Source organism: Cyprinodon tularosa, unplaced genomic scaffold, assembly GCF_016077235.1.
Source record: "Cyprinodon tularosa strain WSP-4 unplaced genomic scaffold, ASM1607723v1 ctg1334, whole genome shotgun sequence".
Classification (NCBI taxonomy): Eukaryota; Metazoa; Chordata; class Actinopteri; order Cyprinodontiformes; family Cyprinodontidae; genus Cyprinodon; species Cyprinodon tularosa.
The window spans coordinates 184,129-206,885 of NW_024038153.1; positions in this window are offsets into that span (position 1 = coordinate 184,129).

Here is a 22,757-nt window from a genome sequence, read left to right on the forward strand (position 1 = left end):
TGAACAAGTTTGTGAAGATAACCTTTCCTTGAACCAGATTACTAAATTTAAGTTTGTTCCTGAAAATTTATGGTGAGGCCCCCCGCATTCCACAAGCTGTCTGTGAAAGCTTATCTTGTGTTTTATGACCCTAAGAATTCTAGATGCCAGGACAAGCTTTCCGCCTTTTCTTGTTAAAACAAAGAAGCAAATGACCCCAGATGTTTGCAGTAAATAAGGGGAAGCCCTAGCAGTGTCAGAGATGGCGTTTGGTTGGAGGACCGAGGGCCAGCCCCTTTTTGAATGGATTAGATACAAGAGGATAAAGCTTTCTAAATAGAAGAAAAAGATCAGATTTGCCCTTGCAACTCTCCAAAGATGTCTCTGTACTCTTTGCTTTCTTTCCTCCTATGTCAGGTAATGGAATGTATGTCTCTGTTGTTCTGCAGTTTCTGGTGTAGGTTTGTGCATTGTCTTATTTCTAAAGTGTATGCATTGTCTTATATTGGATTAAACTCTGTAATTCTGTGACGTCAACACGCAATGTTGGTTTTATTACCAAACGCAGCTCGCCGAGTGGACCTGGGGAAGGGAAGAATCAGAAGCCAATCTTTTTCCAAAGTTAACTATGTTAGAATATTTTCTTCCTTTACAATGTGCAGTGGCTTCAGCAAAATCCTCAATTCAAAAGGTAGACAAATCCACTCTTCCTTTAGAAAGTAATTAAAGTAAATACTCCGTGTGAAAAGATGCAAAGATGCCGCCGCTGTAGCTCGTCTGCTGTTGTACAGACTTAACAGTCAGTGCCGTTGGAACAAAGCCAAATTCAGTGCGCTGGTTGGCCAGTTTAAATTTGAGCGCTTTACTTTGTGGAATGATGGCCCAGACTGCAGACAAGGGAAAAATACTCTGGGATGTTTTTTTAAACAAGTTGTATTTAAGTTACATTTAAAACAAAATGATTAAAGCGGTATAAAATAATATATATATATATATACATATACATGTATATATACACATGTATTTATGTACATATATGTATATATATGTACATAAATTGTATTATATATACATATATACATAAATTTAGTATTTTTGATTTTGGAAACTGTATTTTTACATTAGATTAATGCAAAGATTACGATGTCAGATGTTAAAGATATAGCGGAAAATTTTTGTTACTTGAAAAGACATTCAGCAGTGAATAATCGCAATATTAAGGGGAAATGAATGCTAAAATTGCACTGTTTTACTGTAATAAATATCATGGAAATTTTCCATTATAAAAACACTGGAAGAGGTTTTACAGCAAGGCAACGTATTTCCTGCAGACAGAATTTGTAAAAAATACAGTCATCCATTTTTTTTTTAAATTACACTGATTTAACATAAATTAAACAGAATCAAACCATTTTACAGTTTACAGATTTTTACTGTCATGGTTTTACAGTTTTTTACCCTTAAATCTAGAGCCCGGTGGTTGGGGACCGCTGATTTAGTGGAATCCTGATGTCTATTCGCTGCTAGCTATTTCAAAGAGGGTAAAGAATCATTTAACTAAAAGTTATTGGTTCCTGATTAAGCAAATCATTTAATGAAACATCAATAATGTTTTATTCACCTCATGGATTTGCATTGTGAATTGGTCTGAAAACATTCCAGTTTCTTTAAAATTAGTGAAAAGCTAATTTGATCAGATCCCAAATTATTCCAGATAAACTTTGGTTTCAAACACAGAATCCATCTTAAACTGTAATATGGTTTTCAACCATGTTTCTCTTCCTATTTGTACATAGTAGTAAGTTTAGTTTCACTACTTTTAGCTGTTAAACTAAAATATGTTTGACTTGATGATTTTTGTTAATAAAATCTTATAATTTGAACAGAAGTTGTGATGAATTTATTCCATTAATGTGCAGAATTAACTGTTTGACCATGATTAGAGCTCGAATCACTCTTTCATCTATTGTTCTAACACACAGTTAGTAGGGCATGTGTTAGAACAATATATAACAGCCGAAATAATGTCTGATTAAATAAAATATTTACCACCACTTCTGGTGGCTGGGAATAGAAAAGAACATAAAATCACAACACCCACTTCCTGAAGTGGTCACGTGGTAGCGAGGCTTCGGACGTCATACATTTTGGCCCCTCCCCTAAATGAATCAAGCCTCGACACACGCTTTGGGAAAACGTCCCTCCATTACTCAACAGACGCCTCAAAGCCTCTGCTCGTCTCATAACATCCCTATTGTGCAGTTCCTCAGTGCTGGTTCCCCGTCTTTCCCTGGCTTCTAGTGCATGTCTTACCTGATGTCTCCATGGTTCTGGTTTTTCTTGCATTTTTAAGTAGGATTTTTAGATTCCTGCCTCTGTTACCCGTGAACACTACAATAAACTACAAGAACTCACCTCTTCCTCTGCATTTGGGCCCTCATATCCTCAACCAAACTCTGACAAATATTGCAAAAATGAGAAATCTCCTGTCCAGGGGTGATGCTGAGAAACTAGTCCATGCATTTGTTACTTCAAGGCTGGACTATTGTAATTCTCTAAGAATTCTTTTTCGATATCAGAGATCTGATTGTTCCTTATGTTCCTAACAGAGCACTTCGCTCTCAATCTGCAGGTTTACTAGTGGTTCCTAGAATTTCTAAAAGTAGAATGGGAGGCAGATCTTTTAGTTATCAGGCTCCTCTCCTGTGGAACCAACTACCAGTTTTAGTCCGTGAGGCAGACACCCTGTCTACTTTTAAGGCTAGGCTTAAAACTTTCCTTTTTGATAAAGCTTCTAGTTAGAGTGGCTCAGGTTATCCTGATCTATCTCTATAGTTCTGCTGCTATAGGCTTAGACTGCTGGAGGACATAGGGACCCCTTTTTCATCATTCTGCTTCATTCTATCTCTATTCTCCCACTCTGCAGAATCTGTTAGTTCAATCTCTAACGTTCTGCTCTCTCTGCTTTTTCTCATAGTAGCTTCATCTGGTCTGTTCCTGTTTGGCTGTGACTCCATCCTGGAGAGAAATATCAGCTGTGCTGCTGCCATCAACACCTTTGTTTCTAGATGCTGGAGCTTGGCCTGTTTTCCAGTGTAGTCCTGTTTCTCTGACTGTGACTAACTGGATGTGCTCTCTTCATCCTCTGACATGGGAGCTGGCTCGGAGCTCGTCTGCCTGGCTGTGTGTTTCCTGGACGGGGCCGCTGTAGGTACCAGATTGACTCGGGCTGCCAGATTGACTCGGGGGCCTGCGCCTTTTGATGACGTCACAATACATAATTGTTTTAACGTTTGCACAATTGCGCAAAACATTTTGATTGGTCTGGACAGCTTACTAAAGTAATTATAGCGGGGTGTAGGTTTTATTGGTGCTCCATGTTTTATTGATTGCGGTATGTAAACGGACAATTTTACGAAGAAATTCTCCATGGTCCCTGCGCCTTCCGATGACGTCACCGAATTCGCCATGGGCCTTGCGCCTCCCGATGACGTGACATTATGGCAACGCCACTCAAACAAACTACATTGAGCCCGCGGTCTGCATTTGTAACGACAATAAATTCAGGAGAATGAAGCTAAAGGGATACAAAAAATAAATTTGTAATATTACAAAACCAAAAATACTACGAATACAAAGTATATTCAGAGATTAAAGTCCCTCTGATACTGTTTAAGTGACTGAGAAACTGCAGATTTGCCACATTTAAGATGGCGGACGCTCTCAAAAGGCGCAGGCCCCCGAGTCAATCTGGCAGCCCGAGTCAATCTGGTACCTACACCGCCTGTGGAGCTGGTTGACAGTTGCCTTTTGTATCTATGCTTCTTTTTCTATGTCTGCTTCTGTCTCCTTGAACCCCAGTCGGCCTCAGCAGATGGCCGCTCACACTGAGCCTGGTTCTGCTGGAGGTTTCTTTGAATCAATCTGACTGGATGATCTGTTGAACTGGAAAGTGACCTGAGATGTTAATTGGGTGTGAATTGGCGCTATAGAAAAAGCTGAATAGAATTAAATTAAACCATGACTCAGAATAGTTGTCCATTTGTATAAGTTCTTGGAAGGGTAGGTTTATTATTCGGTCATTTTTTAATTTAGCTTGATAGTTTTTACATATATTTTTTTCTGTTTGTGGGGATTGTTGTGCATATCTTTTAATATTGTTGTATAGTTAAAGTCTTTATTTGTCCCATAGCTGCTATTTTTGCTGTTTCATCTTCAAATTAATTTCCTAAAGAGATTTTATTTTTCCCTGAAGTGTCTGCTGTGCATTTATATATTGCTATTGTTTTGGGTAAATGTGCAGCAGCTAACAAACCTATAAACAGTGTTGCATATGTTACTGGTTTTCCTGTGGAAGTCACCTTAACTCTTTTTTCCAGTATTGTGCAAATGTATGTAAATGGTTGCATCTTTCCCTTTTATTAATCTACATGCTTCAACTAAAGCTGCTACAGTGGGTCCTGGTTGGAAATGGACACTTCACTCTCCGTGTTTCACGAATTGCGTGAAAAACATGTGACTACTATAGCCACTTGGTGGCAGTCTGAGTCCATTTTCGGCGTCCCATGAGTCTAATAATAATAGGCGTATTGTTGTACTATTTTTGTTATTTTTATTATTATTATCATTATTATTATTATTATCTAGCTGGTAAATTTTTCAGTTTGATCTGGAAAAGGATGCTATGATGCCTGATACAACAAGCATGAAAGGCAATGATGTTTTAGCGGAAAAAAGAGAGGAGGTGTTTGTGAATGAGAGATGGTGCGGCTCGGCTCATGTTCACGTGAAGCAGCAGATATGCAGCTCAGATGTGGTATTACTCGCAGTGAGTTTAAGACCTTATTATCTGCCGCGGGAGTTTGGTCATGTGATCGTGCTGTGCGTTTACGTCCCTCCCTCTGCTGATGCCGCTGCTGCTTGGGAGCGGATCCAAAGTGCTGTAAACAAGGTTCAGACCAAACACCCCCGCGCTCTCCTGCTTATCACAGGAGATTTCAACCATGCCCCCCTCCACTCCACTCTCCCCATGCTCACACAATACGTCACATGGGCAACCAGGAACAATAAAACGCCGGACCTTTTTTATGCAAATGTTAAGGATGCATACACCTCCGCCCCCCTCCCCCCGCTGGGACGATCAGATCACAACCTTGTCTACCTGCCCCCCCATTACAATCCAACTGGTGAGAAGGACAATTGCACAGTCAGTGAAAGTTTGGTCGGATGACGCCACTGAGGAGCTGAGGGATTGTTTCAGCACCACAGACTGGAGCATGTTCCAATGGTGAGGACATCAACAGCCTGACTGAATGCATCACTGACTACATGACCTTCTGTGTGGAGAGCATTGTGCCTACACCAAGTTTGCAGATGAGTTAAACAGCTTCTTCACCCGGTTTGACTCCCCTCACACTGGTCCCCTCCCTGCCCTCAACTCTCCACACACCTCCAACCACCAGCCCCCCAGAGACCTTTCCCCCCCACCGCCGCCACTCCCACCAACCCCCGACCCATCCATACCTCCAGTCATGCCTTCCTCCCCCCTCACAGTAACACCAATGCAGGTGAGAAGGCAGCTGAGGAGGCTGAAACAGAGGAAAGCCTCAGGACCAGACGGCCTCCCCCCCAGGCTGCTGAGGACCTGTGCAGATGAGCTCTGACAGGTCCTCAGCTACATGTACAACCTGAGCCTCAGCCTGGGGGGGTCCCCACCCTGTGGAAGACCTCCTGTGTGGTTCCGGTTCCCAAAACGTCACACGCCAGGGATCCGGCCCACTTCAGACCAGTCACCCTGACCTCCCACCTGATGAAGACCATGGAGCACCTCGTCCTCGCCCACCTCCGCACCATGGTGAGCCCCACCCTGGACCCGCTGCAGTTCGCCTACCAGCCCAACATCGGAGTAGATGAAGCCATCATCTACCTGCTGCAGCGGGCGCTCACCCACCTGGAGACCACTGGGAGCGCTGTGAGAGTCATGTTCTTTGACTTCTCTAGCGCTTTCAACACCATCAGACCGGTGCTGCTGAGGGGGAAGCTGGAGGACGCTGGGGTGGACAAGCACCTAGCTGACTGGACCACCAACTGCCTCACTGACCGTCCTCAGTACGTGCTGCTGGGGGGGAAGCTGGAGGACGCTGGGGTGGACAAGCACCTAGCTGACTGGACCAACAACTGCCTCACTGACCGTCCTACGTGCGGCTGCATGGCTGCCAGTCAGAGGTGGCACTCTGCAGCACCGGGGCCCCACAGGGCACCGTCCTGTCTCCTTTTCTTTTCACCCTCTACACCTTGGACTTCACCTCCAACACGGACAGCTGCCACCTCCAGAAGTTCTCCGATGACTCGGCCATTGTGGGCCGTGTGTCTGAGGGGAACGAGCTGGAATACCGGTCGGTCATCATGGACTTTGTGGACTGGTGTGAGAGAAACCATTTGTCTCTGAACACCAGTAAGACCAAGGAGATGGTGATGGACTTCAGGAGAAGACCACTACCCCACCCCCCCCGTGAACATCCAGGGACAGGACATAGAAACTGTGGAGAGTTTCAAATACCTGGGTGTTCACGTCAATAATAAACTGGACTGGACTGACAGCACTGACGCTCTGTATAAAAAGGGCCAGAGCCGCCTCCACCTCCTGAGGAGGCTGAGGGCCTTTGGAGTTAGCAGGCCCCTGCTTCAAACCTTCTCTGACTCTGTGGGGGCCTCAGCCCTCCTCTACGCTGTCGTCTGCTGGGCCCCTGGCAGCTCAGAGCGGGACAGAAAGAGACTGAATAACACTGCATGGAAAGTGAGATTTTCGTCCCCGTAAACTCCTGCACATCTCCCTGATTTTCGTCAGTTTCCGACAATTTGCAACCCGTGCTTGTCCTCGTTTGTCGTGCCACAAATTGTCGGAAACGGACTCTGACGTATGTGGAGAGTGATCAGCTGTACTAATGGCCCTAATTAGCATATGAATGCAGCAAACCCGCGCGGCTGGCCAGGTCTGGCTTTAATAACCTTCTCAGTATTGGCTGAAACCACTATTCTCAAACAAGTGAAATCGCTCGTGATTGGCAGCAAAACCACACGTGGCCACGCCAGGCTTTAATTTTCTTACTGAGTATTGGACGGAACCACTCCTTTTTAAACAAGTAAAGTCGCTCGTGATTGGTTGGCATATATATATTTACATATAAATTTACATATATATATATATATATATATATATATATATATATATATATATATTTATATATATATATATATATATATATATATATATATATATTTATGAATATATATTTATGAATATATATTTATTCATTCATATGCTGTGTATTTATCCTACACTACTACACAATTATTATGCTACCATCAAGGACATGAATGAATTTATACAGGAAATGAACATTTGCCAGGAAGCTGTTTATGCAAAGAAAGAGCTTTATTAAAACACACACAACTATATACAACGCGTATCCAAACACATGCAAATCTAAAAATTACAAGTTTGCTTTGCCGTTTGCTTCCTCGGGGTTGGAGGTAACTGGCAGCATTCCCTCCGAGGCAGGTCCGATGTGCAGACGCCTACTGTGCGTGGCCCTGTACTTCGGCATCGCTTCTAACCGGGACTGCAGCGTAACACATAGTTCAGTGAGATCCGGCCTACGAAATGGCGGCGACCGTACAATCCATCCAGAGACACCGCCGACGACGCCATCTTCTTCGTCGGACATGAGGCCGACGGTGGCGGACTTCCAGAGTTCCACTTCCTCATCTGCTAGCACACTCTGCCTCGCTTCCAGCAGCTGAAAAAAAAACAATGAATCAGCGCACTGCGTATGGACACAACACATCTATCAATGCACCTGAAAAATAGTGACCAAATAAAGTCTTACCCTCTTTCTTCTAGCCCGACTCCGAGCAGATTGCTTGGCAGCCTCCGCATGCAACGTGTTGGCTGGCTGCGTATATCTAAAGCTCCTGCGTACCGTCTGAAAATACGTCTTACAGGCAGCTGGAAAACAATTAAATGAGAATGGTATGAATAAAAAATCAAACGCAAGTCACAGTAACAAGGAAGGAGAAAACATTAAAACAAGTCACTTACACACAATGTCGTCTTTATCAACATCGTGCAAATCTGGACTTGCTGATATGGCTCCGAGCAAATAGGAGGTCTGTGAAAACAAAATGTACAGCTATAATCGGTATCCATTGCCTTTTACCGCAGAATGAAAGCATATTCTTTAAATCTTACCCTTGCTCCGGTTCATAGCGCCTGCAATTAGTCTCCGAGTTGTGAAGACGGCGTACTGCTTCCTGTGAATCACAAAAAATACACTTTAATAAAGCTTGTTCTTGCAAGGCTACTATTAGCCATAGCTTTAGGCTAGGCTGTTATTAGCCGTAGCTTTAGGCTAGGCTGCTATTAGCCGTAGCTTTAGGCTAGGCTGCTATTAGCCGTAGCTTAGGCTAGGATGCTTTTAGCTTAGCAGGCAGTAATCGAACATATATTTACCGCTAGCATCTCTTCTTTGAGTTCGTCTTGTTTGATGCAGAGTCGCCATCGCGTCCAAGAGGAGTTTTACCCTGAAATCCCACATACTCCACTCCAGACCGCCTGCACAAAGCAAAGCATACATCCTCCGCTGTGGCTCCAGACCGCTCCGCTCTGAGTTTCTTGGAGATCGTAGAGAGCATGCACCAGATGAACCAGGGTTTCCGCGGATCATTAAAAATAATTACAATTAATTCATTTTTTTTTTATCAATTCAATTCAATTCAGTTTATTTATATAGCGCCAAATTCACAACACATGTCATCTCAAGGCACTTTACAGTTCAACCAGATCATACAGTCAAATTGATACAAAGTTTTCTATCTAAGGAAAACCAGTTGATTGCATTGACTCATTGACTCAAATACAATCCCCCACACTAAGCATGCTTGTAGCGACAGTGGAGAGGAAAAACTCCCTTTTAACAGGAAGAAACCTCCAGCAGAACCAGGCTCAGTGTGAGCGGCCATCTGCCGAGGCCGACTGGGGTTCAAGGAGACAGAAGCAGAGATACAAAAAGCAGCTGTAAAAGGCGGCCCCGTCCAGGAAACACACAGCCAGGCAGACGAGCTCCAAGGCAGCTCCCATGCCAGAGGACGAAGAGAGCACATCCACTCAGTCACGGTCAGAGAAACAGGACCACACTGGAAAACAGGCCGATCTCCAACATCTATTAACAAGGGTGTTGATAGAAGCAGCACAGCTGATGTTTTTTTCCAGGATGACGTCACAGCCAAACAGGAACAGACGAGGCAAAGCTACTCTGAGGAAAAGCAGAGAGAGCAGAACGTTAGAGATTGAACTAATAGATTCTGCAGAACAGGAGAACAGAGAGAGAATGAAGCAGAATGATGAAATGGGGGTCCCTATGTCCTCCAAAAGTCTAAGCCTATAGCAGCATAACTATAGAGATAGCTCAGGATAACCTGAGCCACCCTAACTATAAGCTTTATCAAAAATGAAAGTTTTAAGCCTAGCCTTAAAAGTAGACAGGGTGTCTGCCTCACGGACTAAAACTGGTAGTTGGTTCCACAGGAGAGGAGCCTGATAACTAAAAGATCTGCCTCCCATTCTACTTTTAGAAATTCTAGGAACCACTAGTAAACCTGCAGAGTGAGAGGGAAGTGCTCTGTTAGGAACATAAGGAACAATATACATTTTGGATCAGCTGAAGGCTTTTAACTACAGTTTGTGGACTTCCTGATAGTAAAGAATTACAATAGTCCAGCCTTGAAGTAACAAATGCATGGACTAGTTTCTCAGCATCACCCCTGGACAGGATATTTCTAATTTTTGCAATGTTCCTCAGATGAAAGAAGGAAATTCTAGAAACCTCTTTGATATGGGATTTAAATGACAGGTCCTGATCAAAAATAACACCAAGATTTTTTACTTTATTATCTGAAGTTTCTTTTTCAGAGACTCTGGTCCAAAGACTATAACTTCTGTTTTGTCTGCATTCAGAAGCAGAAAATTAAGAGTCATCCAGGTTTTTATGTCTTCAGACATGCCTGTAATCTATGTAATGGGTTAGCTTCATCTGGATTTATCGACAGATATAGCTGGGTATCATCAGCATAACAGTGGAAATTAATCCCATGCTGTCTAATAATTCTACCAATTGGGAGCATGTATAAAGTAAAGAGAATTGGTCCTAGCACTGATCCCTGTGGTACTCCACAGGTAACCTTTGAGCGTGTTGAAGATCTATCATTAACATGAACAAACTGAATTCGATCAGATAGATAAGATTTAAACCAGTCTAGTGCTGTTCCTTTAATTCCAACAAAATATTCAAGTCTTTCTAAAAGAATATTATGGTCAACTGTATCAAATGCAGCACTAAGATCCAACAGGACGAGCACAGATACAAGTCCATTATCTGAGGCCATGAGAATATCATTAGTGACTTTCACCAGAGCTGTTTCAGTGCTATGATGAGCTCTAAAGCCAGACTGAAACTCTTCAAAAAGTTCATTATGGTGGAAGTGATCGCAAACTTGTTTGGCAACTACTTTCTCAAGAATTTTGGATAAGAAAGGAAGATTGGATATAGGTCTATAATTGACCAAGTCATCTGGGTCAAGAGACGGTTTCTTAAGCAGAGGTTTAATTACAGCAATCTTAAAAGCTTTAGGTACATATCCCTGTAACAGAGATAGATTAATCACATCTAAAATGGAGGAGGAGATCAAAGGGAATACCTCCTTAAATAACCTGGTTGGAACTGGATCTAACATACAAGTTGAAGGCTTAGATGAAGACAATAATTTTGCTAATTCAGAGAGTTCAACTGGATCAAAGCAGTCTAAACCCGGTTCAGATTCCATGACTACCTCAGGTACAATCGCGGATAGAGGAGTGCTTATGATCTTATTTTTAATAAGATCAATCTTATTTATAAAGAATCCCATAAAATCATTGCTGCTAAGAGCAGGTGGAATGGACGGTTCAACAGAGCTATGGCTCTGGGTGAGTTTGGCAACTGTATTAAAAAGAAATCTAGGATTATTCTTATTCTCCTCTATTAATGAGGAGAAGTATGCTGCTCTTGCTTTACAAAGGGTCCTCTTATACAGCAGTAAACCATTTTTCCAGACTAGGAAGGACTCTCGCAGGCCTGTGGAGCGATATTTTCTCTCCAGTTTCCTAGCATTTTGCTTCAAAGTACGCAGCTCTGCATTAAACCAAGGAGCAAGCTTTCTATTTTTAACGGTTTTCATTTTCAAAGGAGCTGCGTTGTCTAAGGCAATACGCAGAGAACTAGCAACCCCCTCAACAAAATCATCAACCTGTGAAGGGGAATAAGCTAAGCTTTTGCACTCTGCAGCACTGCTCAGTGACACAGAGCAGAGAGAAAGTGAAGCAGATTCTTTAAAATTTATAACTGCACTATCTGATAAAGATCTACTAAAATTGAACCTTCTTTTGGGGGAGGAGAACTCTGTTAAAGTAATCCTGAAGGTTATTAGAAAGTGGTCAGAGAGGACAGGGTTGTGAGGAAATACTGTTATTTCTTCACATTCTATGCCGTATGTCAGCACAAGATCCAAAGTATGAAGATGAGAATGCGTGGGACTATTCACATTTTGAACAAAGCCAATAGTGTCTAAGATAGCATTAAAGGCTGCTCTTAAGCTATCGCCTTCAATGTCAGCATGGATGTTAAAATCTCCCACTATGATGACCCTGTCAGTATTTAATACCAAATCAGAAAGGAACTCTGAAAACTCATCTAAAAATTCAGAGTAAGGACCTGGTGGACGATACAAAGTTACAAAAAGAAGAGGTTTTCTTGCCTTGAAATTTGGATCAGGGAAATTAAGGGTTAAATGTTCAAAAGAGTTGTAGGAATTAATTGTTTTGGGAGTAATCAGTAAGTCAGACTCGAAGATTGTTGCTACTCCTCCTCCTCGCCCAGAACTTCTGGGGATGTGAAAGGTTTCTGTAAGGCAAAACAAGTCAATGTGATTATCACAAATCAAGTCATTAACTAGTAGACTTTTAGAGGAAAGCGATCTTATGTTAAACAGACCGCATTTAATTGTTTTAACTTTTTCCCCAATCGGAGTTATTTTGATTTTAATTAGATTATCATGATTTACTCCTTTGGGAATCTTTGCTAATTTATTAGATTTTGGTCGTGGGCAAAGCACTGTCTGGATGGAGTAAAGAGTGGGTAACAGTAGAGAAGTTTTCCCAAGAGATTTTGTGTTTAAAAACTAAAAACTCTGCTTCCTGGTCTCCCACCCGGGGTTGGGTAAAGGGTTTTGGGGATTTTAAAAAATTTGGGGCCCAGTTCCCTAAAAAAAAAAAGGGCTGCACCACCCAAAATTGGGGAAAGGAGGCCGTCCCCTTTCCGAATCAGACCGGGCTTTCCCCAAAAGGATTGCCAATTATTAATGTAGCCCACTTGTTTTCAGGGCACCACCTAGAAAACCACGTTTTAAATTTTGAGGGGGGGAAACATGCGGCAAAACTTTGTATACGGGGTCAAAATTAAAGGCCTTTTAATTGGCCCTAAAATTATTTAAATAAGTTTATCAAACCCCTTTTGGATTGGGTTCTGCTTTTTGCAGATAAAATTTTTGGGCCCTATTGGTTCATCAGGTTCTGATTTTGAAGCTTTTCGCTGGATCGGTTCGCCCCCGGGGAAGGGTGTTGAAGCCGGCCGGGATGGGGATCAGTGCCTCCCAAACCCGGGGCCATGGCCCTTGACCCGGGAAAAAAAAAGGGGGGGTTTAAGAGTGCCTTCCCCGGGTGGGGGGGGGTGCCCTTGCCCCAAGGGGAAAGGGGTATAAGTTTTTTGGGAAATCTTTTTCACAAAATGAGGGAAAAAGGGGGAGGGGGGAGATCGACAGGCGGTTTGGGTTTTGCAGCTTTCTCCCGTAAACCGGGGGAGGGGGGGCCTGTACCGGTCCGTGTGGTGAAGGAGAGGAGTTAAAAAGCGAAGCTCCGATTTCCCGGGGCTCGATCTAGTTCCTTTTCCCCTTCTTGGTCTGAACTTGGGGTCATAAACCGAAAAGAAGGAGATCGCGGATACAAGGGGCCCCAAAAAGGGGTTTCCCCCGTAGGGTGGCGGGATTTTCCCCTTTTGGGAGTTTGGGTGAGAAGCTGGTCTCCGGGAGGGGAACCGGAGTAGAGCCGTGCTCCTCCACGTCGAGGGGGGGAGAAATTTGAGGTGGCTTGGGCTTCTGTTTGGGAAAAAGGGGGGGGGGGGGGCCCCCGGGGAAGGCCTCCCTGGTGGGTTTTCCCCAGGCAGTCCCACCGGGGGGGCCCCCAGGGAAGACCAGGAAAACGCTGGGGGAGAATATGTTTCCCCGGGTTGGCCCTGGGGAACCCCTTTGGGGGTTTCCCTCCTGAAGAGCTGGAAAAAGTGGCTGGGGAGGGGGAAAGTCGGGGGCCCCCCTTTCTTAGCTGCTCCCCGGGAACCCGGCCCCCGGGAAATAAGCGGGGAAGTTTAATGGATGGAGGGGATATCGAAGTATTTTTTTTTTTTTTTTCAAAAAAAAAATGCTTTTTTAAAAACCCAATTTCTTTCAGATATATTATATCGTTTTAAATTTAAAGAGGAACTGATCATAAAGCCGTATGTTCGGAAAGAAAGTCCAGGCAAAAGAAAAAAAGGCGGGGGAAATTTTTAAATTTTTAAAATATATGTGTGTGTGTTTCTTTCATACGGGGAGTTTTGGAAAACTTGTTTGGGCAGCTCCTTTTTATTTCATGTACACTAATAACGGGTGTACTTTGGGTTTTTGTGATGGAAATTAAAAATCATTTCTAATAGCATTTAAAAAAGAAAATTAAATTTAGGGGTCCCTCATTCCTGTAAAACCCCTTTGTGAGCGTTTTAATTTAATATGACATTTTTTAAAAAAATCCTTCATCATCCCGCATATTTTAAAGGGTTTCTCCCCAAATTTATTATTTATAGTTTTTTTAGATTTTTGTAACGGGGGGTAAGGATAAATTTAAAAAAATGCTTTTTTTTTTAATGGGAAATTGTTCTCTACTCCCAAACTTCCCCCATCTTTTTTTCATTCCTGTAATAAGAAGTTTTTTTTTGAATGCTTTTGATTAAAGTTTAAGTCCCTCGGTAAAAATAAATATTTTGGGTGGAGATGAGAAAACTCTTTTCCCGTTGGTGAATAACCAATAGTTTGGATCCAATCATTTAAATAAACGGTGTTAGTTTTTTTTTAATATATAAGAATTGTGCTATAATTTCTAGTCACCGATCTGTTGCTGCTATATTTTAATTTGACGAACCGGAATTTGTCGATGTTCTTTTTCCTGTTTGGTGCGATTGCAATTGCGGATCTTGACCTGGCCGGACCTTATGACCACAGTGTACCAATCTTCTCATGGCTACTTCCAACAGGATAATGCGCCATGTTATAAAGTGAATCATCTCAGACTCATTTCTTAAAACTTTTCCACTTAAGTAATTGTGAATTGAGCATATTGACAGACAACATTTTATTTTTTATCTTAAATGCAAATTTTTTTTAAAATAATTACTGCTCTAAATGTATTGCTCTGTCAGCTAAAGATCTGTTTTGGTCTCTATACTTTAATTAAATAAATCAATTCAAGCTAAAATGTAAGAGGCTATACTGAGCCTGATCTCTTTGTATCAGAGATTTTCTTACCTTTTAGAAAAATGTCACTTGGGGTAAAACCCCCCCTGCAACCCTGATTTGCATTTGTATAGCTCACAGCATGTTCATTTACATGTTAAAGCCTCCCCTAGAATTCCATGGGGGGGAGGCATGGGGGGAACACTGCCTAAGAAAGTCCACGTCAATTTCTGACAATTTACGGGAGTTTTCGGTGAAGCCTGCAAATTACCATAAACTGCCGTTAACCTGAACTTCCATGACAATCTACAGTGCCACATGTTGACGAAAATCCCACTTTTCATGCAGTGTAAGCTGGCGAGGAAGGCCACTTCTGTCCTGGGCTGCCTCAATATCTTACTCTGATAATAACAGGCGTATTGTTATACTATTTCTGTTGTTTTTATTATTATTATCATTATTATTATTATTATCTAGCTGGTAAAATTTTCAGTTCAGGCTGTGAAACCTGTCTGCTAGTTTAAAGTCTATCTTATTTATTTGAATATTTAACAAAAAGTAAATTATAAATTAAACTGCTCTATTCGCACTCCTTGTAAGATGTATTTTTACTTTTTATATTTTATATCCATATTTTTATCTTAGTTTATATATTGGTCTATTTTATTGCATGCCTTATAGCCACAGTGTTTAGATATTTTTATAATTCTATTTACCCTATTCCATATTATATGTGTCATCTTGCACGATTGTACCATCAAAAATTCCTAGTTTGTGAACTCCTTCACTGACAATGTCAATAAACCTGATTCTGATTGTGTTTCTGAAAAAACTGCTGTGAAACATTTTGTTTCTATTCTTTCTATTTCTATATTTCAGATTAGGCTTGGTTGGTGCAAAGAAAAATCTAAAAATCGAAATATTGGTTGAAAATAAATGCAGTTTCTATTTTTGGCAAAATTGTTTAGCCCAAGTTGAGGTTTTTCTTTAACTGTAATGACAGAAGATTTCTAGATGACTTGCAGAGACATCGTTTTCCCTTCTCCTTTTCTCCTGTATTTATGTGAATAATTGATTGCTGTATTTGCAGTTTAAAGTTGAAATGCTAACAACTAAAAAGTTACATTAGTCAACACACCTGTGTCATTATTGTTCTTTAAAAAAAAAAGCACATTGTTTAGATTGGAATAAAAAAAAAAAAAAGTTATCCAGAAATGAAAAAAAAAAACATTTAATCCCAAAAAAATTTATGGAATTTATTACAACAACATATTTATTGTTTTCGTCAAGAGTGAGCACTTTTTTAAGCAGGCTTAAAATAGAATGATCTGTGAATACGTAGCGATTTTAAAATAATGCAATTGATTAAACCCAATCTGCAAGTCAGTGAACTGATTGGATACCGAGCCTGGGGAACCCCTTTCGGAAACGGTGATGGAATGACGTTGCATGAACCCCCCTCCCTCCCTCTGGGATTCCCAATGGATTGCAGATGCCACACACGCACACAAAATGACAGAAAGAAAGATCCAAGCATTTTAGTTTACCACAGATTGGTGAATTTAGATCAAGATATAAGAAGCATTATTTCTGCATAACATGGCATCAAATATCCTGTAGCTATAAGTAGCCTATAATAATCTACTATTAATTAATACATTTAATTTCAAAACAAGCTCAGACTGTATGAATGAGCTCAAAGAGCAGAGTGTTCATGCACCTGTAACAGGTAACCTCCCAGTTACTGACGCATGATATGATAACTACATAATTTAATAATCTTGTGACAGCTGAACACTGTGAAGTCACGCGGTCGCATTTCTAAAGTTCATACAGAAGTAAATGTTGGTATCATGCACATCCCAGATAGTGAGGACTGGATACTGGATGAAAATGAAGGTTAAAAGAAAAACGCCCGAAACGTCACAGCATTAAAAAAATAGATTCTCGCGGGTGTGGATTTCTTCTTTTCATCTGCATTTCTAAACTTCACCATGGACCAATTTTGCATTAATGACTGAAACGATGGTGACGAAATTAAAACCCACTGATGAAAGAAAAGAGGCCTGATGAGACCGATTCATTCAGAGTCGCTGAGGACGTTTTTATAACCTAGAAATGATCCAGTTTATGTCCATGAGCACGCGACCGATCGAATGGACGGATGATCCACGGACCTTTATTGATTCAGTTATTTGTTTTGCCAAAAAGATTAATTATAATAATTTTTCACTAAATAATAGAGATGCAGATAAATAGAAATAAACAGTTCTCAAAAAAATCGGAGGTGTATCTATAACTGCGCCCATACGCAAACATTTTCATGAAATGAGATAATGCAGTCATTATGTTAAATTAATTCATTAACTTTATTTTAATCAAAAACATCATATCATCACAAGATTTTGGTTGTTTAAGCAAATGGTCTCAATAAACTTTTCAGTTGACTGCAGGCCCACAAACGTCACCTTTAGCACGACAGAGCTCCCAAGTGCCACCTGGTGGTTGTCCGGGTACATTGCAGTTCTTTTTGAAATAAAAAAAAATGGCCTCAGGAAATACATTGTGATTCACGCAGGAATCACGCAGGAAACCGTCCATTTCCAACCAGTACCCACTGTAGTTCAGCTGCCTGTGCAGAATGATGTGATGTAATGCTCTGGAAGGGGTAATTGAGTTGCAGGATTTAATGTGGTGCTTATCTCTATGGTTAGACGAGGTGGTAACAACAAAGTTATCATACAAGACAGATGTATTGCCGTAGAAAGGACTGACATGTTGGTTTGGAGCAGCAGAGCAGAAACTGCTTGTGGCACTCTTAGGATTAATTGATGAAACATCACTATTGTTACACTGGTTTTCACAGCCATTGAAGCGGCTATGGCAGCCCGTACACATTGTAGGAGTGCATATGCCATGCTGTCTAGTTGCTACAGGTTTGATTTTGTCTCCATGCTGCTTGCTAACACTGAGGTCATGAAGTGGCCTTTACATCCACCATTTGGATGAAAGGCTTATTAAAATCTAACAGGGCCTGTGCTGTGCTGGACACCAAACTTGGTTTAAAACTGCAAAAGGCCTCTGCTTCAGGGGTCCATTTCAATGGTAACGCCATTTTTAAATCATCATCATACATTAACTTATGTAATGGAGAAGTTGTTTGTTCCTGTATAATCTGGTGCCCAATTTCTAAAGTGATTTTTCAGGCCTAAAAATGACATCAGTTTTTTTTAGTTGATGACTTTTCAATTCAATTTCAATTCAGTTTATTTATATAGCGCCAAATTCACAACACATGTCATCTCAAGGCACTTTACAGTTCAACCAGATCATACTGTCAAATTGATACAAAGTTTTCTATCTAAGGAAAACCAGTTGATTGCATTGACTCATTGACTCAAATACAATCCCTCACACTAAGCATGCTTGTAGTGACAGTGGAGAGGAAAAACTCCCTTTTAACAGGAGCTTTTTGAGCTTTGGGGATTGCTATTTTTCTATCCTCTAAGATTGATCTTCTTCCAGCACTGTTTAACTTGGTATGTGAATATTTTGAATTTCTTTTTACTTACTTTGTGACCTCCATCTGCTAAATATTTTTTTAAATGCCAGAATGTCAGTCTCAATATCTAGCGATGCTAGCAATATACCATCCAGAATACAGCAACCCCCCAGGGGCTGAATTCTGAACATGCTGGAACTCATAACTGGTGAGTAGATGGTTGGACTTTCCCAGTACCCCTGTGGTAATCTGGTGTACCGTATTTTCACGACTATAAGGCGCACTTAAACGTCTTTTTTTTCCTCAAAATGTGCGGTGCGCCCTATGGTGCGGTGCGCCCTATGTGTGTTGTAACTGCGACTTTTGAGACCACCTCATTGAGGAGATGATGAAAGAGTGGCTGAATGTAAGGAGACCAGGTGTTTTTTTTTTTCCACTCATCACCATCGCTGTTAATATGTAACTCCATGCGTGCCCATCTCACAGCTGATGTGAAAAACATGGGGAAACAAATTAACGCTGTGCTCGCTGTTCAACCGCTCGACATCGGTGTGAACCGGACCCAGCAGGTGCAGCAGAAGCAGCGAGTTTACATGCAAAGTCAATGGTTGACGCGCGTATAGGTGCAGCAAAAGGTCCTGCAGCGCGTTTTGAGCAGCAGGAGCGTTTAAGCATCCGCCAACGCGCTGCTGCTGCTCGAGATGGAAAAATTGAAGTTTTGCTGCTGGACGCGCCGCATCAACCAATCAGAGAAGCTGATCTGGGAGCTGACAGCGAGACAGACACAGCGCTCTGATGACATATGATATTAAGGCAAATGAAAAGGCTGGATGGATGAGGAGATGATGAAAGCGTAGCTGAGGGGTGTGTAGCCTATGTGAGGAGACCAGGTGTTTTTTTCCACGCATCACCATCGCTGCGTGCCCATCTCACAGCCGATGTGAAAAAAAAACGTGAATCGAATGAACGCTGTGCTCGCCGTTATCCCGGGAGGTCTGACAAAGGAGCTTCAACCGCTCGACATCAGTGTGAAGCGGCCGTTCAAAGTAAGGCTGCGAGCGGCGTGGGAGCGATGGATGACCGACTGAGACCACAGTTTCATGAAAAGTGGAAGGCAGCGCCGGGCAAGTTACGCCACCTTTAGCGGATGGATTGTAGATGCTTGGACTAACGTGTCTGCTGGCTCTGTTGTTCAAGCTTTTGCAAAAGCAGGCATTATTTCTGAGGAGCCGCGCTGCACGGAAAGTGACTCTGACAGCGAAGATGGGAAACTGGCATGTCTGATTTAGTGCAGGTGTTTTATTCAGAAACAGAGGATGATGACTTTGATGGGTTTGATTAATACTTTGTAATAAATACATGAATAAAGCACAATCATACTCAGTTTTGCTCCCGCTCTATTTTTCTACCTGAAAACTTAATTCAACAGCAGCCTCTGGGCGGGTCTCCTCCTCTTCACCGTGGCGGCTGGCAGGTGTTTTTTCATCTAAATAATCTAAATCTTGCAGCTATATTTGCTGTGATCAGTGGGAATAAAGTAGTTTTAATATGTTTTTAAGTGAGAAAGGCCACCTGAAAACTTAATAATTGCAGTCAGTTCATCCAGATTATCTATTTCTGTCGGAGGCGCTCAGACCCCCACATACCAGCGGTGCACCGACAGTAGAAATCCTTTCATCAGCAGCCTCTAGGCTGGGCAGCCTCCGGGTTCACGCGGTGGATGGCAGGTGTTTTTCATCTAAATAATTTAAACTGCAGGCACCAGGATACCGGTAATAAAAGCGATCTCTCCTGGATCTCTGGTGCCGGCTCACTAAAAGGCAAAAGGGTTCCACTTCTCTGGACTTCACTCCTTCTTTTTGGGCACAGACTGACCTTTGCCAGGTGGGTAGCTTTCGTGCTCATTATTGAGCCACCTCTTAAGTTTTCAGGTCACTGTCCTGAGTCTCTACTCTTGCAGAGTTTTCAGTGAGCCCATCGCAGCAGACGAGCAGCTGCACGTTATTACAACAAACTCTCTTTTGAATATATCACTGTCTGTCTTGCCTGAATTATGGGTCCTATACTCTGAGCCTTCTAACAGGAAACAAAGTTAATTTCCAATATTCAATTCAATTCAGTTTATTTCTATAGCGCCAGATTCACATCATGTCATCTCAGGTCACTTTACAATCAAACAGATCATCCAATCAGATTGATTCAAAGTTTTCTATCTAAGGAAAACCAGCTGATTGCATCGACTCATTGACTCTTCAGCAATCCCTCACACTAAGCATGCTTGTAGCGACAGTGGAGAGGAAAAACTCCCATTGAACAGGAAGAAACCTCCAGCAGAACCAGGCTCAGTGTGAGCGGCCATCTGCTGAGGCCCACTGGGGTTCAAGGAGACAGAAGCAGACATAGAAAAAGAACCATAGATACAAATTCCCTCATCACACTGGAACAGCTTAATGTGCAGTCACTGTCAAATAAATCCGGATTCATCCACGATCACATTCTGGAAAAAGAAATAGACATTCTCTGCCTCACAGAGACATGGCAACAGCCGGAAGTCTACAGCGCCCTGAATGAGGCCTGCCCACAAGGGTACTCATACCTGGACAAAGCCCGCACAACTTGGCGGGGTGAGGGCCTTGCTGTTTTATATCGCAGCTACTGCAGTGTCCCTCTTGTCTGTACCCGGTGCTTCCTCCTTTGAAAGCCTTGTTTTTAAATGCAATAATCCTTTCTCTGCTACAGTAGCTGTCATATATTGCGCCCCTAAACCACAACCAACTTTCATTTCTGACATTCATCAGTTCCTAATCTCTCTCTGCACTGCACACTCAAATATTCTTGTTATTGGTGATCTCAATATACACATGGACTCACACACTTCCCGTCTAGCTGCCGAATTCAAACAGGTTTTGGACTGTCTAAATCTTCAACAGCTCACAGATGGCCCCACCCCAGCAAAGGGCATACTCTGGACCTTGTTATAACTGACTCCCTTCCACTCACCAGCATCAACATATATGATGTTGGTGTCTCAGATCACCTGGCAGTTACCAGTGATGGGACTAACGGCGTTGAAAGTAACGGCGTTACTAACGCCGTTACCTTGTTTTAGTAACGAGTAATCTAACTAATTACTTTGGCTGTAACTATAACGCAGTTATCATTGCAGACACCCCGTTACTGCGCGTTACTCAGGTCGCACAATGAACCTTTTTTCATGATAGGACTCGTGCGCAGCTGCGTGAAGCTGACACCCCACCCACGTCAAAAAACTCTGCAAATAGACTGAATGGTTAGTGCAACGTTAGTGCAGATTTGTGCAGAAAAAAATATTGTTTGTGCTACTTTTGTTTAAGAGATATTAAAGATTATTTTTTAGGTCATCCAGAGGTGCGCGCCTTGTCATGAGAGAGGGGAGGATGAGAATGGCTGATGAATAGTGAGATTCCGTCTGTCAGTTGGGTAGGTGGGTGTTTCTGCTGGTGGGTGTTAACGTACAGCACACACAGAGAGATGGTCAGGAGGACTCCAGCAGCAAAACAGCATTTTCCTGATGGAAATACCAGTGTTACGTCGAGCTGCGTTTCCCCATCACATACGGTTTCCCCTGCATCTCCGCACAGCGCAGACGGCACGAGTCACAGCGCAAGCGACAGGAAACGCGCATGCTCGCTAAAGGCGCGCAACAGTCGCCCTGTGCTCGCGCCACAGGAGAACTATGGAGAGCGTGAACGATCAAATGAAAGGGAGAAATCTGGATGGATGGATGGATGGATGGATGGATGGATGGATACTCTGCCTTTTCAACCTACTGTATTTTTTATTTTAAACATTATTTGATGGCCTTTGTGGCAGGGATGGAGATCCATATTTTATGTCACACACAGAGTATACATCTAGATAGATAGATAGATAGATAGATAGATAGATAGATAGATAGATAGATGTTGCAGTATCTATAACAACCCAAACACACAGGATTTTAGAATTAGACAGATCTGAATGCCCTGTTAATAAACTTCCCATGGCGTTCCCCCCTTGTCATGATGGGTTCTCAAAGAGCGACCCAAATATGCAGAACACCACTGACGGACACAGGAATAAAAGTTCAACAAGTTTATTTTGATACAGGCACACGGAATGTACTGGTTCTTGCTCGGGCCTGGACACTGGTTCACCAGAGTCTGCGTGAGAGACAGTTCAGTTAGCGTTGCAAGCTGGAGCTTGATAACAGGATGATTACTGATTGTACCTTGAGGGTTCTTGAGGTTAGCTTTGGGAGAGTCACTGTTGGATCTGGAGAGGAGTTGATCAGCAGAGTCCGCTTGCTGCTTCAGCGTCTCACGTCTAATAATGAACAGACCTTGGCTTTGGGTTTTCCAGCTCTCAGTTCTGAGCTGCATGGAAGTTCTCAATGGTTCTTTGGGTTTGGCTCTGAGGGTCGGCTCGGCAGGTTAGCTCTTCCTGAGCTTCACAGAGGAGACACTGGTTTCCTGGAAGACAAAGGCAACGGTTAGAATCCAGGCTGGATTCAAAGTCACAAAGTCTCACAGAGAATCTAGGCTTAGGCGCTGACCAACTGGATCAACACTGCGGCGTTGAGGCAAGGTCTGAAGACAGCTTATATAGTGGATCCTCTGATGATCTT